The sequence below is a fragment of the Meles meles genome, chromosome 9 (assembly GCF_922984935.1).
Source record: "Meles meles chromosome 9, mMelMel3.1 paternal haplotype, whole genome shotgun sequence".
In the NCBI taxonomy this organism is placed as follows: domain Eukaryota; kingdom Metazoa; phylum Chordata; class Mammalia; order Carnivora; family Mustelidae; genus Meles; species Meles meles.
This window is the reverse complement of record NC_060074.1, coordinates 10,110,743-10,130,997: the sequence shown is the minus strand read 5'-3', so window position 1 is coordinate 10,130,997 and position 20,255 is coordinate 10,110,743. Positions and strand designations below refer to the sequence as shown.

Sequence of the window (20,255 nt, the reverse complement as noted above, 5' to 3'; positions counted from 1 at the left end):
AAGACATCCAGATGGCCAACAGACACATGAAAAAGTGCTCCACGTCACTCGGCATCAGGGAAATACAAATCAAAACCACAATGAGATATCACCTCACACCAGTCAGAATGGCTAAAATTAACAAGTCAGGAAATGACAGATGCTGGCGAGGATGCGGAGAAAGGGGAACCCTCCTCCACTGTTGGTGGGAATGCAAGATGGTGCAACCACTCTGGAAAACAGCATGGAGGTTCCTCAAAATGTTGAAAATAGAACTACCCTATGACCCAGCAATTGCACTACTGGGTATTTACCCTAAAGATACAAACATAGTGATCCGAAGGGGCACGTGTACCCGAATGTTTATAGCAGCAATGTCTACAATAGCCAGACTATGGAAAGAACCTAGATGTCCATCAACAGATGAATGGATCAAGAAGATGTGGTATATATACACAATGGAATACTATGCAGCCATCAAAAGAAATGAAATCTTGCCATTTGCGACGACGTGGATGGAACTAGAGCGTATCATGCTTAGTGAAATAAGTCAATCGGAGAAAGACGACTATCATATGATCTCCCTGATATGAGGACATGGAGAAGCAACATGGGGGGGTAGGGGGATAGGAGAAGAATAAATGAAACAAGATGGGATTGGGAGGGAGACAAACCATAAATGACTCTTAATCTCACAAAACAAACTGGGGGTTGCTGGGGGGAGGTGGGATTGGGAGAGGGGGAGCGGGCTATGGACATTGGGGAGGGGAGGTGAACCATAAGAGACTATGGACTCTGAAAAACAACCTGAGGGTTTTGAAGGGTCAGGGGTGGGAGGTTGGGGGAACAGGTGGTGGGTGATGGGGAGGGCACGTTTTGCATGGAGCACTGGGTGTTGTGCAAAAAGAATGAATACTGTTACGCTGAAAAAAAAATAAATAAAAAGGGAAAAAAAAAAAAAAAAAAAATAACTGTGAGCCACCTACACTGTGATGCTTTGTTACAGCAGTTCTAGTTCCATCCCCAGAGTATCAGGCATGGATGTAGCCAGGGATCAGCACCCAGGGTTAAGGCCATAGCTTTAGGTATACTGAGGTCTGACTTCCCCTATTCTCTACTTGATGTTAACTTGAGAGAGGGGCCACTTACACTTTGTAACACCTCTCTACTAGAACTATTCAATGAATATAACCAAGATATGGAATTGAAAATTAAGTTTTTTATTTCATTGAGGACTTTGCTCCACACAGTTAAAAAGTCCCACAAGACTCTCTTTCTCACCTCTGTTTCCAATACCATCAGTAGAAGGTGAGTATTTTTCCCTTATAGTGGCGATATATTTGTTTCCTATCTTCCACAGATATACTTTTCAAATATTCTTACTTCTATTTATCTTCACTCTTAATAGTGTCATACTCTAAACTTTACATAATTATTTCAAAATATGAATTTTAAGAAGTTCAATGCAACAGCTATAGGTTTTCTTTCCCCATAAGCGTGATGTCGTGGCTTCAGAGTCACACAAACCATCAGCTCTGTCATCAAATAGTTGTGTGACCATCAGGAGGTTATATAAATGCTCCAAGCTTCTAGGCAGTCTCCAAAAAGAACAAGGTATATGTTCCCCTGGACCTCTCCCTCCTACCTGCTGCTGGAAGATAGTAACAAGTGGAGTCTATGGCCCAAAATAGAAACCATGTTTTGACAACAGTAGAACAGACCATTAGCTGAAAACTCCCACTTAGATTAAATATTACTTGAGAGAGAATTAAATGTCTACTTTGGCTGAAACACTCTATTTGGGGGATACCACATTACAATGGTATGGCTTATCCCAGTTCTAACCATTGTGTGGAGAAGAGTTTGAAGAAAGAAAAACATGGAAGTTAGCTTTCTTTTTGTCTGACATCTTAGCGGGGTTGCAGGGGTGGCCACTGCTCTCTGAGCTTCACAATGTCACCCAAAGGCAACAAGAAGAAGAAATATGAAGCCAAAAAGACAAAGACCCAGTGAACAAATCTGGGGGCAAGGTCAAAAGAAGAAGTGGTCCAAAGGCAAAGTTGGGGACAAGCTCAATAACCTGGTCTTGTTTCACAAAACAACAAAACTCTACAAGGGAATTCCCAACTACAAGCTTATAACCCTAGCTTTGTTTCTGAGAGACTAAGGATTCAAGGTCCTCTGGCCAGGGCAGACCTTCAGGAGTTCCTTAGTAAATGACTTATTAAACTGGTTTCAAAGGGCAGAGCACAAGTAATTTACACCAGAAACACCAAGGGTAGAGATGCCCCAGCTGCCAGTGAAGATGCACGAACAGATCCCACCAGCTGTACATTTTAAAAGACAAAACTTCATTAAATAAAAATAGTAAAACGTGGAAGTTATAAAATCACTTAGGAGGTTACTGCAGAAGTCCAGGCTCAGGTGGTGGGATTGGTACACTTTGGGGTGATGGGTTAATTAGGTGATGGGGATTAAGGAGTGCACTTGTGATGAGCACCAGATGTTGTACAGAAATGTTGAATCACCATTATACCTGAAACTAATATTACACTGCATGTTAACTAACTGGAATTTAAATAAGAACCTTTTTTAAAAAGACACACTTTGAAAGTGCAATCAAGGTGAATTGATGATACGCTAAACATGGAGGGAGTCGTCAAACATGGCTCCCAAGTTTCTAAGAAGATAGAGGTATTATTTACTTATGAAGACCAGAAGAGAAGCATATTTCTAGTGGAAGATCAAGAAATTTAAATATGGAAAATTTGCGATACATGTGAGATATAAACATGGTGCTGTCACATCAGAAATGAAGGGATGAGTTTGAAATTCAAACAAGTTTGCTCCAGAGGTGATTTGAAAGTAACTTCTCTACTCAATCATCACCCTTGGAATCATTGCCCAACATATCCCCAGTATAAAGTACAAAACCAGCACAACCATCCAAATACCATCCTAAATTCTTAGGGGTGCCAAGTCAATCATTCCTCCACAAGGAAAAATCATAATTCTTTTGGTCTGTCTATTGGTTTTATTTTATGGCCTTTCCCTTTGGGGTTAATTGACTTTAATAAATTCTTTAATCCTTATGTGAAACATTGAGAGATTTCTGTTTAATCTTTCATTGTAATTGTGTATATTTCATATGTGTTTCCAAAATTCCATGTCTAAAGTTTATTTCTAAAATGTCTTTATCCAAATAATCTCTGAGATATTTAGATGCCAAAATGGCAGAGAACATCTTAGGGTGTTGGTGACTGCAATCTATATAAGGAGCTAGTAAAGGAGGTAAGAAAAGAGATAAAAGGGCTTTATAAAATTTTATCCAGAGGCCAGAATTTTAACATATGTCTCTCCTATCTGAAAGTACTCATTCAAATTATATCAATCATTTTGATAGTGTTTTTGAATAGAAGAGAGAGAGAGAAGCTTCTGACCTGATTGCTGTGGTTCTGGGAAAGGTGTTGTGGATGTGCTGCCTTCACGAAGCCAAAAGGATGCACAGTAATCTTCTCGGCTCTAAGGAACACTCCCCAGATGCACATTTATACACTCCATGAACTCATTGAAGGTGGGTTCAGAGAGGAACACCTGGGTGGCTCAGTGGGTTTAGTGTCTGCCTTCGGCTCTGGTCATGATCCCAGGGTCCCTGGATGGAGTCCCATGTCGGGCTCCCTGCTCAGTGGGGAGCCTGACTCTCCTCTCCCTCTGCCTCCTGCTCTGCCTACTTATGCACTCATGCTCTCTCTCTCTCTTTCTCTCAAATAAATAAAATCTTAAAACAAAAAAAGAAGAAGAAGAAGAAGAAAGTGGGTTCAGGGATCCAATAGGCATTTTATCTCATCATCCCTTGCTAACATTACTTTTTTAAAAGAGCTGAAGAAAGAAATACCTTGGAAGACGACTTTCTGTCCATTTATATCCCAGAACAGATCCTAACAAAAACCACCTGCTGGCAAGTCAAACGAGTTATCTTAAGAGAAGGAACCGTAAACATATTCATTTTAAAGTATTCATCTTTTAACTATAGGCCACTAATATTAAATGACAGCTGCCATAAACTCTAATTGGCTAAGGTGCATTAGAGCCAAAATACTCACGTTTTACTTATGGATTTCTGGAAGCATCTCACAGCATATATCCTTGCAGCTATAACCATTTTAACCCAGCTTATTTATTTTAGACTCCAACATTTAAATAGTGTACTAAGAAAAAAGCATAAAGACTTTACAAAATCATTATGAGACAGGCTATTGGGACAATGTATAAAACAAAGAAAAAGTATGAACATTAAGAACCTTCCTCCTGCCTCTTGATGTTAAGTCATCCAGCAGGCCCAGTTCCATTGGTTTCCATCAGTTGCTACCTATGATGATAACGAACCAGAACAAATAGGCAATTTGCCTATTATTCTCATTTGCCCAAACATCAGAGCCTTTTCCTAACCAATCTACCTAAAAGGTTTGCAATTAATCTTTTTATTCTCCTTCCTAACAGCTATGGAGGAATTAATATACAAAAAGGACACAAAGATCAGATGAGAGGCAAAAATAAAAGGAGGAGAAAGAGGGCAACTTAGATAATTCTCCAACTGGATAACGAGCTCTTGAATAATTAAGAATCAGCTAAGAAATGGTGCCCATTTTGAAAGTTCTCTTTTAAGTCAAGGGCAAGCCCTCTAAAGAGCTCGTAACTGCTCCACTCATATGTGCTTTGTTCCTAAGAGCAGGTACTTTAAAATACTTCCTTTATTAATTTTTCACTTTTTATAGATTGATCCTAAGCCTCACCAAAGAAGGAGAAGGAGAAAACAAAACAAAAACCAGCAGACGTGGAATAAATCAGGATACCTTCCCTACTGGATGAGATCTTCCTTTTTTTTAATATAGCAAAATGCTTAAAATGCTGTCTTCTTTTTCTTCACCATTTGGAGCCCCATCTCCTCACCCCACTTGAATATTAACTCAAGGCCACCATTTCTATGCCTCCCTCCAAATCCCTGCAGTGCCCGAAACTGTGTTTTAATCGTAGTAGGTGCCTAAGGAATAACTCTCGAATTAAACTATATTAAAAACACCTTTCTACACACACACACACACACACACACACACACACACACACAATAATGAGTTGTCAGAAAGCCAAAAGTATCTAGAAAGGGAGAATAACTGTCTGATGTGGCAGAGAGATGTCTCAGGATAATTCCTAAACCACCACAAGCTAAACACCCTAGTTCTCAGCACAACCCCCTTTCACAGGACCAGAGCACTGAAACTACCCACATCTCACCAGATGGTGACTCTGTGTAATGCGTTACTGTTGAGTGGCCCTGCAGTCAACATGAGTAGCAATGGTCAAACAGGGCAAGTACGGGGAGACTTCCAGAAGCCTAAAACAAACTTGGAAATATTTTGGATCCTTAAGTCACACATGTCTTATTCATTCACTATTCAAGAGAATTTATTCTAAAATAGCCCAACTTTGCTCCACGAAGTATATTTAACAGTCTAGCCCTCAACAAAATTGGGAATATATATGTAAAGTGACTAGAGCCCTGTAGTTACAATAACTTCCCCGAACATCTTTAACTTCATTTCCCGGGCACCTGGGTGGCTCAGTTGGTTAAACTTCTTCATTTCCCCGCCTTGTTCAACTGACCTTGTAGTAATGGAAACATTCAAGAAAGAATTTTACGGTCATTTATACATCACAGGGGCTTTAAACCTGGGGAATAAAGGGCTCTGTGTCATGATAAAAAGATCGGTTGGTAAATAGGTTTGTTAGTTGGTTAGTAGATAGGTTAGTTGGAAAAGGGCAAGAAGTCCATTCTAATACCCCCAAAATCATACTCAATAAGGCCATCTCTAAACAGGAAGACAAAATCTACCAGGGCCATTTGTGTAAAGGTACTGATAGCTTCCGCCATGAAAGAGAAAAAAATGGGTGGAATTTGGGTGGAGAGGTTAGTGACATCATTAAGGACCAGCCTTATAAGTTGCTGAGCCTTATAAGCAACAGCTGAGCCCCCTGTAATTCTAGTCCAGGTTAATGACTTTAATCCTCTTTTAAAAAATAAAATGTGCTCTGAGTAGTGTAAATTATAGTAGCTTCTCCAGACTGCTGCTCTGCAGTGAGTTGGGCCATAGGGAAGAAGAGAATGAGAATGACTTCCACAGACCTGATCTAAACACTTTTATAGGGACAAAGAGAGCCTGGGCGTGGCAACTGGCAATAGACACTGCCTAGTCTGTACCTTCTCTTCTGAGACACCACCTACTTTCATTCACCTGTCAAGGTGGCCCTTATTTTCAACACAGTCAGAATCTATCCATGAGAAATTTAAGAGAGCAAGCACAGAATGTGACTTAGCCCTAACCCCTCACTTACCTTCCCTGCCAACCTGTCCTTCATTACCCTGATGTCCACAGCATCTGCTGTCTCAGAACTTTGATAATTAAAGCGTGAATATCACAAAGAGTGGCTTTCTACATTATTCAACAGACTATCTCTATAGAAAAGGAGACTAGAAGATACAACAAGTCAAATAAACATTTTCCAGATAGAATAAAAAACTTTGAAAAATTTTGAAGAACTTTACCCATCCCTCTCCTTAGGTAAGAATTTCTGTAAGTTACAAATGCAATTAATAAAACTGCAAACGCCCCTCAAAATGTGTCTGGGTGGTGCAAAAATGGTTCTCTAAAAATTACAGAGGTGGGACGTGTGGGTGGCTCAGTTGGTTAAGCTACTGCCTTCGGCTCAGGTCATGATCCTGGGGTCCTGGGATCAAGTCCCACATCGGGCTCCTTGCTCCGCAGGGAGCCTGCTTCCTCCTCTCTCTCTGCCTGCCTCTCTGCCTGCTTGTGTATACTCTCTCTCTCTGACAAATGAATAAAATCTTTAAAAAAATAATAATAATAAAATAAATAAATAAAAATTACAGAGGCAAATGACCTATTGGATTACAGAATTCAGAAATTTCAATGTCTGTACTTTGTAGCTCAGGCGGTCTGTACTTTGTAGCTCAGGCGGCCTGGCCAGCTGTTTGATACAAATTGATAAACTACGGATCTATGAATTGTACATCACTTCTCTTAAGCTTGCAAGGAGATGAAAAGTATCAAAGGATAAATCACAGTAGGAAAAGAAAGTCTCTTCACACAATAAACTATTAGTGAGGAAAATAAAAGACTGAGTTACTTCATTTTATTTTGAACCCCTTAATTTTTCACACAAAGTCATTAAATGTAAAAGAATCCAAACATCTTTTTCTCAAGATACCGTACCCAACAGCTCAACTGCAAAGCATGTGAGTTTAGTTCAGTCACAGAGTTTGCGTGTATTCTAGTTTGTGAAAAACACATCTGTTGGAGTCGTGTTTCAAACAACCAAAATTGTATGGTTTCTTGAAGCAATGCAGTAATTGAAGATTCTCCTTGACTGCTAGTTCCAAAAGCATCTCTTTAAAATGGGAGGTTAAAATATGTGGTAAGTCATATGCTAAAAGGCCACTATCTTCTCTTTATAAAGGCATGATCTGGTTAAAAGCACCCAAGTGGCACATATTCCATTTCAAACTACTTTCAAGTACTTTTACTGCTTCAAAAATACCTAAAGCAATAGTAATGAATTTTTCTCTATTCCAGAAGTTCTATGACCAGTAGTCATTTGCACAAATTACTACACACGCTTCCATGCAGATTCACCCCATGGGGATGACTTCCTCTTCTCTCTTACTCAATGAGACATGTTTATTACAGGACAAAAATAGCAACGGAACAACTTTAGGCAGTAAGTTTGATTCAGTAAATGGACAGGCATTAGGCATATTGTTTTCCTTTTTTTCCATTACTCCGTAGTCTCACATGATGGATTAGAGAAAGCATGAAAGATGATGCAAGTCAAAGAATGAGAAACAAAGATGGAAAAACACACAGAAAAAGATTCTGTATCATTTATTTTTTGCTAGCTACCTAGGCACTGTTTTTGCCTTTTCCATGGTTTTTCACGAGAATTTCCAGCTGCCCAGAGTCCAAATGTAAAGCTTTTCCATCCTCTACTTCAGAATCAAAACGTATAAAGTGCTCACCCTTTGTTTATTCCTGTAAAATATCCTTCAACCACTCACATCCCTTCTGCATAAACTTCTGAAGCCCCTGAAAGCTGACAAGATTAAGAGAAGGCATTTTTGCTGAGGATCCCAGTGAGTCACAGTGAGTCTGCTAATATCCGAGGTGCATCATTTCCAAGCGAAAAATGGGGGCTTTCCTGGCCACAGAACCAAGAGTAAAAGAGGGGAAGCATCTCTGTTCACCAGTAGAGAAACATACTGCTTCATCACCTGGAAGAAGGAGCTGTGTCCCCTGGAGTGTTTATAAGACCACTAACATAAATGTATAAAACTGAAAGGAGGAAAATGTGTATAATAAACGTCACTATGGCACAAACGAAGCCAGAAAATGACTGACCTAGAAACTTTTCTTTGTTTATTCATGAACCTAATTTTAAAACCAACAATTAAGATGGAGAATAAACATTAACAATTACAGTATCTCATTTAGTTATTTGACACATGCCCATGCTACAGGGTTCTCATTCCAGAAAGGTTAAAATTAAAGAAAAGTATAAAGAAAAAACATCATCTAAGGGAAAAGATGTCATCTAAATATATTAAGACAATGACCATGGACACGTTGGTGTATTTTCTCCAGGAATTTTTCTAGGTCTATTTATTTTTATGTTATTGTGCCTAGATGTGTACATAATTATGGATCCTTTATTTCATTTATTGTTGTAACATCCAAGCTATTAACAACTCTTTATAAATATCACGTTCATGAATGAATTTAATCTTGAAATTAAACAAAAGTAGAGACAGTGACTCATCAGTGAATTAGCACACATGCAAATAAAAAGAAAATCCAAAGATACTTTCCATCATTAATGCTTCATCATGTTGTGTCCATAAATACTTTTCAAACTGTAGGATCTAGTGTTCTTTAGGAGAGAAAAAGAGTTCCCTATCAATGCTTAACAACTTCCAAAAAATAATCCACTTCAGAAAACTTCAAAACTAAAATCCATACCAGTGACAATAATGTTAGCCTGGATTCCACTCAGAACATCTCAAATATTTATCTAGAACATATCTCAAGCATCAACTATTATCTATCTTGCTTCTTTAAAAATCTAATGGGGTCAAGAGAATTTTCATATCAGAAACTGCCTGGAAGCTTCTAACACCTCTTTACAGTTAAGGCTTACCACCAAATAAACAACATTTACTTGCTTAATGTCATTGAGTACAGAGCCAGGAAGATTTAACCTTGACAGTTAAGCCATTTGTATTGAATAATAATGTAAATTAGAAAAAAATGCTTATTCAAAATGAACTAATATATCATTCAGTATGTTTATTGAGCAATGCTAAAGGAAAAACTGACACTTGTATGAAAGGAAGGTTCGAAATCTGTGTATCTTTAGCTGAAATATATGCACATAATAACTAGATGCAGAAATAGAGCAGTACACCAATTCAAAAAAACCTCACACCACCAATTGGTATGAATGACCTTTGGTTCCAAATTGAAGCTTAATCGTCTGTGCATTTCTCAAAAAAAAAAAATTGGTCCTTTTATGTGTTTTCCTAAAATATATTACACATTATTTGTTTATTAATTTTCACAAGTGCTTGCCTTCACTTCAATAAGGCTGATTATAAGTATTGATTTGGGTTATTATTCCCAACAAACTGCACAACCTTAAAATTTTCCATAATATACACAGGTGGTGGTATTCAAATTATTTTGTCTTAGAAATAGAACTGTGCCACCAATATGTCCCCTGAGAAAAATACTAATATTCCCCTACACATATTTGAATCACAAGTCTGACCCAAGAAGAAAGATGTCTACTGAGAATCCTCTTCTCAAACAATACTTCCAAATGAGCCAGAGAAGTTTATATATCTAAAAACCAGTGTAGCTGTTTCCTCAGAACTTTTATAAAGATGATCTCTAAGTTGATTTACATAATATCTGCATGTTTGCTTTTGAAAAAGCTAATTTTGTTCATTACAATGCTCCTTTTGGTGTTCTACCTCTCTTCTTTGTATTACTGGCATTAGCAAAATGCAGAAGGCTACCCTCAGAACGAGAACACCAGGACATACCAGCAAATCAATACTTGAAATCTCAAAGGCAAGAGACACACAGAAGACGATGAATACACTGGGGAGGGGCTCCCTGCCACTGACAGCACCAAGATGAGTTTAGGTGATAAATGGAGTCAGAATTAAATAACATTGAATTATACAGGGAGAAAGACTTTTGATTCATTTTCAACCCTGATTACATCATGGAGAGCATCTAAGCTTGATGCCAGTTTTTTTTTTAATATTTTATTTATTTGACACAGACAGAGGTCACAAGTAGGCAGAGAGGCAGGCAGAGAGAGAGGGAGAAACGGGCTCCCCACTGAGCAGAGAACCCGATGTGGGGCTCGATCCCAGGACCCTGAGATCATGACCCGAGCCGAAGGCAGAGGCTCAAACCATTGAGCCACCCAGGCGCCCCTTGATGCCAGTTTTTAACACCACTCTAACAGTAGTTGTGATCAATTAAAAATGCTTTGCCATTTTTTGCCTTGAATCTGGACTGGACTTAGTGACTTCTTAACCAATAGAAAGTAACAAAGGATTTAGGCAACTTCAGAGGCTACGTCAAAAGGAGCTCCAGAGTGTCACCTAGACCTCTTTGGACACTTACTCTTGGAGCCCAGCTGCCGTGTGTGAGAAGGACACACCACATAAAGAAGCAATGGGTAAGAGCTGCAGTAAACAGTCCCAGGAGAAGTCTCGGGAAACAGGCAACATCTCTTGCCCAGCTGAATGCGAGAGCCATCGTGACACCCAGCCCAATCAGACCTTCGGATGAATCTTTCCCCAGCTATTGACTGAAACCGCATGAGCGACCACTAAGTGGCAACAATCAGATGACCCAAGTCAACCCACAAAATCATGAGAGGTAGTAATAAAAGGTTACTTTGAGCCACTGAATCTGGGGTGGTTTGTTTGGCTGCAACTGATAACCAGAATAATAAAAAGAGAGTAAGCTCAGGTTTAGCATCTGCACAGGCCAACAGTAGGATATATAAAAAGACTGTTTTTTTTAAATCTCATTCACATTTATGGCAACTGATAGTGAGGTTTCTTTTTATTTATGGTAATGATTAGAAAGAGAAACTTCATATGAATATAGTTAGGTTAGACAAATTTTTAAAATATCAAGTTAATTATAATTTGGGTTTGAAAACTTGTAATGGAATACGTGACTGTGAATGGCTGACATTTGGGAAACATTACACAAAGAGATGAAGAGTGTTAACATGGGAAGGTCCTAAAAGAAGAAACTAGAATCAGAAAACAGAAATCTGCCATTTTGTTTCGGAAAGGTAAAATGGCAGTACAAGATCCAGAAGTGGGTCCGCCTGTGCTTGACATTGTCCGAATCTCTTTACTCAGACGTCACCACTTACTCCTGAGTTCTCACTGCAGGGTCCGAGGGCCACTCTGACCTCTGTTTTGGGGGGGCTCCTGATACTGTTTACTCCATGTAAGATTTTAGAGGTTTAAAAAAAAAATCACAAAATGCCCACGGAAGTTTGACAAGTTATTTGGAACATGCCACAAACAGGAAGTTCACACATGTTGTAAAGCAGCAAATAAGGATCCATAAAGATGACAGAGAAAATGGGATTCATGAAGATGAGAGAGAAAGCAAAAGCAAACCAAAAGCCGTAACAGGCAGACAACACAGTTTGAATACCATAAAAAATGACCTTCAAAAAAAGACTGACTTTGATTCAGAACATGTTTGGAATACAAAAGAAAGGAAAATGGATGTGCTATGAAAGAAACAACTTGAAATATTATACTAAGAGCATTTGAAACTGAGCGGAAAAGTCAGGTCATTGGTTAGAAGAGAAATCAAAATGAGAGGAGACAAATGGCAAAGGTGTGGGAAAGGTTTTGGCAGGAGGTTTTGCAGGCACAGAGGAGGTCTCAGAGAGTGGATGAGTGAGAGAATGAATGACAGAGTGAGTGAATGGAAAAAAACGTAACTTAAGTAGAACTTGTAGACATTACCATTAATGACAGATGTCCTTGGGCTTTTGTAGTTATCAAAAGATCCTACGATTTCCTCAATAAAATACACACTTGAGGAGTGTCTGGGGGGCTCGGTAAATTAAGGGTCTGCCTTTGGCTCAGGTCATGGTCTCAGGGTCCTGGGATCAAGCCCTGAGTCAGGCTCCCTGCTCAGCAGGGAAATCTTCTTCCCCCTCTCCCCGACCCCAACCTCCACTTGTCTCTCCCTCCCTCTCTCTCTCAAATAAATAAAATCTTTAAAAAAAATACGCACTTGAAAGATATGGGTACAGACTCTCCTTGGCTGTGAGTGGCTCCAACACACCAGCCTTTCATTCTCAATGTCATAATTACAATTTGACAGAATTATAAATCAACATGTTGCAGAACTTAAGGTCCATTCCCAAATACTGGAAACCGAAAATTTAAATCTGGAAAAGCCAAGAGTCTATCGTATTCACTTGGGAAGAAGTTTCTTCCCAGAAGCTGAACACTGATGACTGATTAAGCAATCCACTGGCTAGAACTTAGCCACTCCACCCAAAATTCAAGCTAACTGATTTTTTTATCCAATTGTGTTTTAAAACTTCCCCCAACATACTTTTATAGCATATAAACAAATCCTTCACAACTCTTGAAAAGTTCATTTTATATTTTTAAATTTATCACTCAAACATTTGCAGATTTTTTTTCCTAAATGCTTAAATGTTTTCAGTTTGAGAAACTGCATGTGCTGTTCATAATTTCCTAACCAGTACATTCGTAAATTCATTGTTATGAATTATTAAGACTATTAAGAATTACATCACTATCCACGAAAGTCTATCAGGAAAAATCAAGACAGATTCTTAATCTTTTTTTTTTATAAGCACTTCTCCATCTTAAAAATAGCTGTTTTACGTTACATCTCAGGATGGTCTACTGCTGTAATTAATTCAATAAATTGGTAGGGAAAACCAGAGCTAGAAATTTATATTCCCTTCACTTTATTCCGTGTTCAATTCTAGATCATCCCCAATTATTATGGGAACCCTAAATGTTTAATCTCTAAGTACTCAGAATTTTCAGTCAACCACTTACGTCCTCAGAATATGAATATTTTTCTAATCATGACCCACAAAATGAGAAGCATATTTAACTGAGCTGCCGCCTGCCCCATGGTGACAGGCAGATCAGCATAGTACTTGACAGTGTGGCTCTGGAATCAGTCTCAGCTCTGTGGGACCTGCAGTAAAGAGCATAAGCCCTCTGTGCTTCAGTTTCCTGTTGATGATGCTCATGGAGTTGTTGTGAGAACTAAATAGAGTGACGTGTGTCACATGTATGGCCGAGTAAGCACTACATACATTTCAGCTGCTACTCTTATTGCTGCTGTTACTAGAATTTACCATGACCAAAATTAACTCAGATCTATAAACTGAATACATCAGAGCTCCCCTCACTGTCAATACCAATGAAGATTCACCCGAAAAGATCTTTGTAATATAACTGCTTTTAATCTCCAGCAATTAAGAATTTAGCTATCATCCTGCACTTGGTATCTCTATCAGTGCCCAGAATTCTGTATAGAGGGTGCTTTCCTTAAGGGGGAAAAAAACCACAGAAACATAAACTATAGAGATAAAAATGCAAGATTGCAGAACTTAAATTATAACATAAAGACTTCAGTATCTGTAGAAATTCTAAGATCAGTGTGGGCCAGAGAAGTCAATTGATATTTTGGGAAAGATACACAACTTCTATGAGACCTTAAGCTCCAAGAAGTTCATTTCATATGGAAAGACAGTATGATCAAAAGTACACAAGTCGGGAGCAGGGGCGCCTGGGTGACTCAGTGGGTTAAGCCTCTGCCTTCAGCTCGGGTCATGATCTCAGGGTCCTGGGATCAAACTCCACATAGGGCTCTCTGCTCAGTGGGGAATCTGCTTCCCACTCTCTCTGCCTACTTATGATCTCTCTCTGTCAGATAAACAAATAAAATCTTTAAAAAAAAAAAAAGTACACAAGTGGGAACAAAAGTGGAGAATGCATAAAAATTAAGTGACAAAAAAATGGAGACATCTTGGTTGGTAAGTCTCCAAGCATAAACTAAAGGAGTATTTGCTTGTTTAACAAATTAAAATTCTACTTATATTTTTATCTTTAAGTTCTACCTGTTTAATTAAATTGTGTTTATTAGAAGCCTACACCTGTAAGATTTTTTCTTAAAAGATTTTATCTAGGGGCGCCTGGGTGGCTCAGTGGGTTAAGCCGCTGCCTTCAACTCAGGTCATGATTCCAGAGTCCTGGGATCGAGCCCCACATCAGGCTCCCTATTCAGCAGGAAGCCTGCTTCTCCCACTCCCACTCCCCCTGCTTGTGTTCCCTCTCTCACTGTGTCTTTCTCTCTGTCAAATAAATATATAAAATCTTAAAAAAAAATTAAAAAAAAAAAGATTTTATCTATTTATTTATTTGACAGAGAGAGAGAAAGTGAGAGAGGGAACACAAACAGGGGGAGTGGGTGAGGGAAAAGCAGGCTTCCTACTGAGCAGGAAGCCCAACGCAGGGCTCAATCCCGGGACCCTGGAATCAGGGGCTAAGCCGAAGGCAGCCATTTAATAGCTGAGCCACCCAGGTGCCCCACATCTGTAAGAATTAAATATGAGTATGTTATCTGCATGCCAATATTGATAATCAAGGCATTCTTACCACATCTAAAAGCTTCCCCCGCCCCGGACTTTGAAAAAGGACCCCAATTACTAAAGGTGCGTCTTATTTTTGTATTTCATAGGTTCCATGCCATTATAACACTCAACAAAAGATAGATTCCTAACATAATCTGAGCATGCCCCTAAAATTCATATGTTGAAACATAACACCCAATGTGATGGTATTTCTGGGTGGTACATTTGGATCGCAATTAAGTCCTGAGGGCAAAGTCCTCATGAATGGGATTATTGTCCTTATAAAAATGGGCCCCAAAGAGCTCCCTCACCCCTTTGCCCTGTGAGGTTATAGCAAGAAGACAGCTTTCTATGAACCAGGAAGCTGCCTTTCACAGGCATCAAATCACCCCACACCTTGATCTTGGGCTTCCTAGCTGCCAGAACTGTGAGAAGCAAATTAAAATAAAAGTTGTTTGTAGTTTACGGTTCTCTCTTATAGCCACCCAAATGGACTAAGACACTTACTATTATTCAATATAAACCAAATTTTCAGAAGAAATAAAATCACTGGATATCAAAGGCACAAATACACCTTTAATTTCATTTTTATATCCTTTTTCATTAATCTGGGAAATTAAACTACTCATAAATCAAAACACAAAGGGCTTACATGCTTTGGTTTGCAATGAACATTAAATTGGTTTGCAAATAATGCTGGATATTCTTCCATTTTTGGAAAATGGCTGCAAGAAATTTATAGAAAATATCCCAACTCATTCCACTCTTAGAGATATATATTTTTCTAGAGGGCACAAGACGATAACAGTTGTTTCTTTTTATACCAAGTATGTCCATAATAACTACAGTAATTTGAATATGCATGACCTATGTGGGCAACCTTAGATACCTTATCATATTTTATTGTATACTTATCGTTTTATAATCATTTCATTAATTTCAATTACTTCACTTGGCAGAAATGTTAAAAGAAAGTGAAGCAGTCATTTGGTTAATAATAATTTTTCAAAAGATAAGGATACTATTTCAGGAGCTAGAAAAAGAAAAAGAATTTCCAATGCCAAGAAAGTAATTTCAGTCTTCCTCGGGTTCTCTGTCCTCTGCTGTCACTGATGTAGCAACTCATACTAGAGCATGGTATCCAATTTCCTCATGTTTCACAAACCTCACAACATAAAAAGCACTAGCAGGAAAGATGATACAAGCGAGCCTCCCAGGGAGCATTCTGAGATAGTCAGTGGAAAGTTGTCTCTACAAGATTTCCCTATAGGAATAGCTAGCTGTACTATTCTCAACAATATTGTCCTAATATATTAAACTCAAAAGTATAATTTGAGAGGCCAATGACAATTTTTGAGTTACAGAACTAAAATACCAAAGAATAAATAAGAACCCAGCTGTTACTAACTGTGTCAAAGAATAGCATGTATTATCTTAATTAATCATCACAATGATCTTACATCATAGACATTATTATCCTCATTTTACACATGAGGAAATTAAAACACAGAGAGGTTAAGGGGCTTCCCTCAGACCATTAAACTAGTAAATAGTGTGGCCAAGATTCAAACCTAAGCAATCTAACTTAAAGACTTGTAATTTTTCTTCTAGTGACTTAACATAATGACAGTCTATTTTTCATTCATGCTACAAGTCTAATACAGGTCATCAAGGAGGCTCTGCTCTTCACAGTCACTCAGAGAATTGGGCATACACAGAAGATATAAAGAAGAGCACCTGAGTGGCTCTTGATTTTTGGCTCAGGTCATAATCTCATGGATCAGGAGACAGAGCCCTGCATCAGGCTCGGCACTGGGTGTGGAACCTGCTTAAGATTCCCTCTCCTTCTCCCTCTGCCCCTCCTACCCCTTGCATGCACTCTCTCTCTCTTTAAAAAAAAAAAAAAGGTATACAGAAAATAGATACATATTTCCTCACTCATGAAAAGCAGGAAAAGAAAATGTGCAGACCTTATGCCAGTTCTTAAAATTTCTTCGAGGAAGAAACATAAGTCGTTTCCTCTCTCATTTCATTGGTCATCATAAGTCATATGGCTATGCCAAACTTCAAAAGGGATGGGAAATTTAATCTGACCATGTGCCAAAAAGGCAGAGCGCCAAAATATTTTGGAATAGAACTAATGACAACCATAAAGGGAGTCAATGAATAAACGTTTCAAAGACAAAAGGAAAAACATTAAGAATTGGCAAGAAGGTTGAACCTCCAAGAATAACCTCAATATTTTTGAGTTATGTTGAAATACCATTATGGTAAATGGTATATAGGATAAAAGCACCATGGGGGGAAAAAAGCTATGTTTCAGTAGAAAAGTATGCATTGTCTAGGAAATACCTCTCTAGGCTATCTGATGCTGATTTTATGAGTGTTATTTTATAATTCTGTCAATTGCAGATAACTGCAATCCAAAACAAATTCTTGTCTATAGACTTGTAAATTCTATGTTGTGCAGTAGAGGTTAAATGGACTTATGTTGGAGGGCCTGGGTGGCTCAACAGGTTGAGCACTGGACTCATGATTTTGGCTCGGGTCATGATCCCATTGGTGGTGGGACTGAGCCCCGCATGGGGCTCTGCACTCAGTAGGGAGTCTGCCTGGGATTCTCTCTCTGTTCCTCTCCCTTTGCCCTTCCCCACCACTCGCTAACTTTCTCTCTCACTCTAAAAATAAATAAATAAATAAATAAATTTTTAAAAATTGACTTATCCCCTTCATGCTGAAAAAAAGCTAGTTTTGCCTCTACTTGCACAATTGTTTCAATATTCTTGATCTATAAATGTGTCTCAAACTTAGATTCTTTTTTACATGGTTAGAGCATCTCCTTGGTTCCTCATAATAAGTTAAACAAAATTTTCAACACTCTAATTTTTGCATGTGAATAAAAGTCATTATTTACCTTTTAAAATTCTTTTTTTTTTCTTGGTGGATATTAAGAAGGACACATATTGTATGGAGCACTGGGTGTGGTACATAAACAATGAACTTTGGAACACTGAAAAAATAAAATAATAAAATTCTTTTAACTAAATCAATTATTTTTATAATAAACTTTAATTTTCAAAACCATTTTATAGAAAAATTATGAAGTTAGTACAGAGTTCCCATATACCTTCACATTCAGCTTCCTCTACTAACATCTTACATTAGAATGGTACATTTTTTTATAGTTAATGACTCATTAATGATACATTATTACTAATTAAAGTCCATACTTCATTCCGACTTCCTTTGTTTTCACCTAATGCCTCTTCTGTTTCAGGATCCCAACTAAAATACCACATTACATTTTTTTTAGTTAATTAATTTATTTTTTTGACAGAGAGAGAGAGATCACAAGTAGGCAGAGAGAGAGGAGGAAGCAGGCTCCCTGCTGAGCAGAGAGCCCAATGCGGGGCTCAATCCCAGGACCCTGAGATCATGACCTGAACCAAAGGCAGAGGCTTAACCCACTGAGCCACCCAGGTGCCCCTAAAACACCACAGTACATTTAATTTCATGTCTCCTTAGTTCCTCTTGGCCATGATACTTTCTCAGAAATCCTTGTTTTTGGTGGCACTAATAGTTTTGAAGAGTATTAGTCAAGCATTTTGTAAACTGTCCTTTGATTGGTATTTGTCTAATGTTTTTCTCATGATCAGACTAGAGTTATAGGTTTTGGGGAGGGAGATTATAGAAGTACCATTTTTATCACATCATATACAAAATACATACATACTATCAAATGACTTATCACTTCGGTGTTGATCTGGATCTATTGGCTAATATTCTCCAGGTCTCTTCACTGTTAAGTCACTTTTACCCTCCTTTCTATACTGTTCTCTTAATATCAGTATGAACTCATATATTGATATTATCAATTATACTTTTCCATTTTATTTTGTTACTCAAATACCTTCAGTTTGGCAATTGGGAGTCTTCTGGTTGGCTCCTGTGTCCCTTTGATATAACTCCTCATTGTGGGCTTTTGCTGTTGTTGGGGATTTTTTTTTTTCATTTGTTTTTGTTACTATCATTTTGTTTTGCTTTCTTTTGTTTTGTTTTTGAGCACTTCCTTACTTTATAGTACTGTAAGATGCTTATAGGTCCCGCTTGCATACATCCTGCCCAGTTCTGGAATTATCCATCTCTGTAAGGAACGCTGGTTCCTTTGACTAGAGAGTGGTATTAGAAATGAAGATCTGGCACCAGGTATGCTAGTTCCTACCAGAGTGTCATTTTTTTAGGTACTCTCAGCTGTCAGAGTAAGGAGATACACGTGCAAAAATCAACCCACATATTACTATATGTATCCTCTTTGTCTACACTAAGCTAAACATGACGAGATCGTACTGATGTCTCCAACTTTCATCCATAAGGACATGAATAATTCCAGCCTCCTCTCCCAGCTTATTTGTAAACTCCCACTCCAACAATGAGAAACCGGGCTCCCACCATCTACAACTCATTTATTTAATTGTTCAACTCCAGTACACATACATAACAGTATCAGAATTGTTCTCCCAGGGTGCCTGGGTGGCTCAGTGGGTTAAGCCTCTGCCTTCGGCTCAGGTCATAATCCCAGGGTCTTGAGATCGAGTCCCGCATCGGGCTCTCTGCTCAGCAGGGATCCTTCTTCTCTCTCTCTCTCTGGCTGCCTCTCTGCCTACTTGTGATCTTTCTCTGTCAAATAAATAATTAAAATTTTAAAAAAAAGAATTGTTCTCCCATATCCCCATGAAAAACAACTTTTTTCAACCTAGTACAGTGCTTATGCACAATTTGTTTTGCCCTTAGTCTTACACACTCATTTCCAAAGTTACTTAGGTCAGCATCCTTTTCCATCACTCCCTTCAGTGAAGCTGTTTTAGACATTTTTAATACAGTTAGATTGTTTTGTCACAATCTGCATTCAATCCTGGGATCCCCTGACCTCTCAAATGATTTTTTTCACATATTAAGGTTCACTCTTTGTGCTATAAAGTTCTATAGGTTTTAACAAATGCACGGTATCACATATCCACAGTTACAGTACCATACAAAATAGCTATCCCCTGTGCTTCACCTGTTCGACCCTGAGCCGTTGCCTGCGGGCAACCACGGATAGCTTTACTGTCACTACGGTTTTACCTTTTCCAGAATGTTGTCTCATTGGAATCATACAGTATGTAGCCTTTTACCTAGCAATATGTTTTAAGGATTAATCTATGTCTTTTTGTGGCTTGGTAGATCATTCTTTTATCACTGAATAATATTTCATCGTATAGATACACCACAGTTTGTTTATCCATTCACCAACTGGAGGATATCTTGGTTGACTCCAGTTTTTGGTGATTATTAGTAGAACTACCATAAACATGTGAAAGTTACCATAAACATTCACATGTAGTTTTTTACATAGATGTAAGTTTTCAAATCAGTTTGGTAAATGCCCAGGAGTGCAGTTGCTGGATTGCATGACAAGACCA

The 20,255-nt window shown here is 38.4% G+C and overlaps 1 protein-coding gene and 1 pseudogene across 2 annotated transcripts in view; one reads left to right on the top strand and one right to left on the bottom strand.

The window, feature by feature from the left end:
- Nucleotides 1-20,255, bottom strand: part of PLCL1 (phospholipase C like 1 (inactive)) — a 362,944-nt gene that overhangs the window by 228,455 nt on the left and 114,234 nt on the right. The window lies entirely within an intron of this gene.
- LOC123950563 lies at nt 1,933-2,319 on the top strand (annotated as a pseudogene).